This window comes from Patella vulgata, chromosome 6 (assembly GCF_932274485.2).
Source record: "Patella vulgata chromosome 6, xgPatVulg1.2, whole genome shotgun sequence".
In the NCBI taxonomy this organism is placed as follows: Eukaryota; Metazoa; Mollusca; class Gastropoda; family Patellidae; genus Patella; species Patella vulgata.
The window spans coordinates 55,519,220-55,524,350 of NC_065884.2; the positions used below are offsets into that span (position 1 = coordinate 55,519,220).

General features: G+C 37.2%; 1 long non-coding RNA gene across 1 annotated transcript; it reads right to left on the reverse strand.

Annotated features, from left to right (window-relative positions):
* Positions 1 to 392: 392 nt before the first annotated feature.
* On the reverse strand, positions 393 to 4,878 carry LOC126825189 (uncharacterized). The gene is made up of 5 exons (XR_007681839.2): positions 4,815 to 4,878; positions 3,802 to 3,891; positions 2,250 to 2,390; positions 1,547 to 1,662; positions 393 to 468 (listed from the first exon to the last, which is right to left on the reverse strand). It is a non-coding gene; the product is annotated as an uncharacterized LOC126825189 (long non-coding RNA).
* Between the last annotated feature and the right edge of the window lie 253 nt (positions 4,879 to 5,131).

Below are 5,131 nucleotides of genomic sequence, written 5' to 3' on the forward strand. Positions count from 1 at the left end.
TGAAAAGTAACAGCCTGTTTTATATCAACAGTTTTGGTGTAATTTAAAAGCCTATTTTAATAAACAACTATATACAAATTAATAAACGTTTGTTTTACACCTGTAGAAAGGTGTACATGTAATTTAAAAGCCGAATTTACACCAACAGTTTGGTAAAATATAAAAGCCTATTTTAATCAACATTTGGGTGTTATTTAAAAGCCTATTTTCAGTTAAATGTAAATTAAAATAAAAGACAATGACAATGCAGGGTAGAACAATTTTAATGTCATATTATCTAGCCACACATTTCTTTCAGTTTGAAAAACCCATCAAATTAACTTCACAAATTAGACAATGAAAGTTTTATCGACAATAAAATTCTTACCAACTCTTAAGCCGTAGTTATTTGGTGCTGTAAATGTTATCTCGTGGGAACTGGTATCAATCTTGGCAACTTTTACTGATTGGTCAGCCCAACTCCAATACCTAGTTAGATGGGTAAAAGTTAGTGATACCTGCACGAATTTATTTTAGGAAATGTGAACTTGTGAATCTGTTTATCACTTCAAGTTTTAACGAATTCGCACATTGGATTTTGTGATGACCGATTGTGAGTCTCTCGTTGGGTCAACGTTAAATTTCCATAGTTACTAAAAGTGTGTGTGTGTGGGGGGGGGGGGGGGGTTACTAAAATCAGATTTTATTTTTGGCGACTCTAGTCTATTTGCATAACGTATTGCACAATATATTTTCAGTATTTACACGTCAAATCTCATCCAAGGATTGCCAATTTTCTATAAATTTATGTTTTGCGTGTACAAAAAGCCTATTGTCATTCAATCTGATTAAAATACAGATCTATATTTCGTTTCGTTTTTTTATACTTTCGATGGCCTTCACTACAGGGGTCGTACGAGCGGCCTTTGACCCTATGACGTCAGACATTGATTAATCAATCAGCGTTGACGTGTCTAGTGGTGTACCCACAGTTCCGTGCCAAGAAGTCGCCGTAACAGACCGTTTCATTGGTTTATCCCTCACTTCAACCAAAACAGCGGTAATATAACAACTCTTACAGATCCTAGTGTAGTAAAGACAAGTAAAACGAAATTTTGAACTATAAAAAACGAAACGAAATAGGATCTGTGTTTTAGTCAGATTGTGTATAGGGGAATTTAATTGTAGTCGTTTTTGCAATAAAAATATTTATGTTAAAAAATAAATAAACCATCTCAGCTGTTCAAGCTGCAGCAGATTACAAGCTTTAAAATAGGGATTGTTTTTTAACCCTATTTAGCCTCGCGACCCACTCAAACTTTATGTATACAGTCGTTAACTGCCGAGGCAACACTAAATTAATTAACTATAAAATTCAAAAATAATAGCACTATTCCAAAAATAAACGCTTCTGCTTGTGGTAGATTTTTGTTACGTTTCAAAAGGTCCGGTAGTGATACGTTTTGCGGCAGTCTGACAAAATAGGCTTGCTAAAAATTATCGCCAGTAAATTCTAACGTGAAGTCACAAGAACACCGCATTAGACCGGTTAATAATTAAAACTTACCAAAAGCCATAAACCCATGGTTCTTTTTCTCCCAGCCATTTTGAATCCCGAGTAGAATTATAACCAAGTCGTAGTCCCCTTCTTCCATCCGGTACACTGACTATGTTAATGTAAAACTGGACGGCAAATATTAAATACGATTAGTTTGATTAAATATTACACTTAGTCTTTGTCATTGATTGGAGATAAAGATAATAGTTCGATAACAGAATCTGTTCACCACTCACTTTATCTACACGTGCAATGAACCAAAGTTACGGCCCAGGAAAGCTAAGCTTTTAGTTTTTCAACTAAACCAATGATATTTGACCCTGTGTGTGTATAAAGATGGGTAGGTGAGTGAGTGTGCCAGTGTGATGTGGGGGAGGGGTATTAGTCTTCAAAGCCCGTTATGAACTGCCTCTCCGAGCATGGGTCTAGCGCCGTATTTCACGATCTGAATTATCGAAGCTGTATGCAAACAGTGTATTCAGAGACATGAAGAAGCCAACAGCTTAAGACGGGCGTTTGTCTGGGAAATCACTGTATAGTGAGGCGACAATCTTGAAAGTAGGATAGAAGCACCAAAACTTTAATGGGTGTCCGTTTGGGATCATTTATTAAAAATGTACCTCGACATTGACCACCTGTAAAAACTGGTCGGCAAACTCCAACCCAGCCAACCGGGTTCCCGCCCCACTACTACTGTTTTGTATTTTCTTACCTCGTTTGGCCATCTTGCAAGTCTGAGTGGAGCGCCATTAATGAATATTTCTAATGGTGCAAGTCTTAGACGATAAAATCCATAAACAGACATGGTACCAAAATCGGTAACATTGGCGTCAGGCAAATGAATCTGGCGGACCTTGCAATAGGAAATATAAATGGCTTTATTACAAAAGGTAATCGTAATTCTTGAAATTATAGATAAATAAGGGCCAACAATATGTCTGCTTTTCTGTGAACGTTTCGAAAAAATGATTGAATTTGTTAAATATAGTTTTTTAGTTCAACTTTCGTTTTCCTTGTCAATGTAGTACTTTATAAAAGATGCGGGTGTTATCTGCTTCAAAAACTTGAGTGTTGTGTGTGAGCGTAAATGGCTGCTCCACACGAAATGAAAATGGGATGAAAAGGAATGGGGTTTAACGTCCTAGTGTTCTGCTCAGAAGTTGGCTAACGAAGACGGGCATATGCCATAGTGTGCTATGAGGGAAATTTTGCCCGGACAGCGACACTACGGCCTACTCTTATATCGAATTCCAACTGCCAAGGGATCTTTTACGTGCACGCCAATGTGTACACGGGGCCTCGGTTTTTCGTCCTATCCGAACGACTAGACAGCTAGTCCTGCATCACTGACAAGAGGGAACAACGCCGGAACTTTCTCGGCCAATGCAGGGATCGAAGCCCGACCTCCAGGCTAGCGAGCCAGCGTCTTACCTTGACCCCCGGCTGCTCCACACAAGCTCTCTCAAGGATTTTAACATTCTAACTTCTATCACCTCAACCTTGTGCAGCAGTATTGATATTTCATTAGCTTGAAAAAAATTTGTATTTTGCAAGATTTGAAATTTTATATTTATATTGACTGTAATAGTGATAAGTGAAGCATGAACATTTGGATTTCTATAACTAGAAGTTTACTTTACTACACCTGTATGATGATAACGGGTGAGAACATTTCAAAAGGTAGTTCACGCTAGTATAGCAGAGATGAACTATTTTATTGTTGCCCTAACTGAAACTTGGCTATATAAACTAGAAACTCAACTGTTATACGGCATGGGAGCTTGTGCCACAAGGTTATTCGTGAAATATATGGAGCCACGGTGAGTAAGTGAGTAAGACGCTGACTCGCTAGCCTGGAGGATGCGGATTCGCTACCGGTGTTGCACTGAAACTATTAGAATCTTACAACATTGATAGAAATAGGGTGTTTCTCTGAATGGCACATCATAATCACAAAGATCCCTGGCAGATGGTGTTCCCCAAGGTTCCGTCCTTGTGCCCTACTATTTACATGTAATCTATCCATAAAGCCACTGGTGCAATTGTTAGAAAATACCGCATATAATTCCACTTATATGTACACAACTCTATGTTTCATTTTAACCTTCAAATAATGATATTGTTCGGACAAACTGAAGCTAAACAGTGTATTTTAGACCTATACTTGTATTTATTTGTTTTATCTTATATTGATGTAACGGCTAACATAAATTATGTAGATGCTTGCTAAATGTGTCTATTAGTTTATTACATATATAGCTTACCTTTTCATGAGCAATCTGTGGTATTCTGCCGAGTATGACTGGATCTGTTACCGGACGAAAGAAGTCAGATGCTACTCTTTTCCCGCCCGTCTGAAATAATGACAAATTATAATCTCAAAATCATGAGATACAATCAATTTAAATCAACCAAAACCCCATCTTAACCTATAAATAGACCCAACTCATAATAGACATTGTACCCATAAACCATTTTCGTTTTAATCACTCCCAGATTCTTGTTTCCTTTTTCTCGGATTCATATGTAAATTGTACCACCCCCAGCCTCATTTATACCTTATATCAACCACAAATTCCTTATTTTATTCTTACCATCCCAATTTTTTCCTCTACCATTTCGTTTGGATCCACCAAAGCTCCTTTTTAATGTTTAATTCTCTTGGCTCTTTTTTTCAACTATCAGCACTACAGACGACTTTGGTTAACCGGACAGGTTGTTGATAATGAAAATGACTGCGCTTTGGTCACATGAACAAAGACGTTTTATGGATTTTTTGGCTTCTAGTTCATTGTTATTAGACCTCACATGCAATAATTAAGCATGTATCGTCAGTCTATTAAAGGCATCCGCCAATAATTATTAGATTTTGCTTCTGTAGTTATATCTTCGTCCTAGCGATTCCAACGAAATGAAATGAAATGAGGTTTAACGTCCTACATTTCTGCACCACATGGCTTAATAAAGATGGCTATATATACGCCATGCAGTGTGCTATGAGGACAGTTTTGCTCGGAGAGCAGCGCTACGGCCTACTCTTATTTCAAATTCCAGCTATCGAGATTTATTTTACGTGCAGGCCAATATGTGCATAGGACCTCTTTGTGAACAATGGTCTGGACGATTGAAGTTTAATTATTGAATAATGCATACTAATTTATATTCATAAAAGTCATAAAATAGAAATAATAATTTTTATGTAAAAATTAATATAGATGGTGTCAAATGATATTGGGAAGTCATGCAAAACATTATTATTCTTATCAGTTGTTCTCACCACATGAACTTCTTGTTGTTGATAAGATCTGAATGTAACAGGTGCTGAATAGCCATGGGTAAAATTAAGCTCTGTGGGTAGATCATGATAGCCTTGCATCAACTCAACGTAAACTTCTGAAATATATAAATTGCTCTGCGATCAGACGGGGGCTTCGACTGTTTGAGGAGATGTATATTTGTCTGAAAACAATTGAGCTTAAGATTTTGACATTCCTCTAGCCGACATTTATCAGGGAAGAGAGAAATGGGGTTTAACGCCCACTCGATATAAACAAGGTCACTTCGGTACTAACATATATGGTTCAATTTTATTTT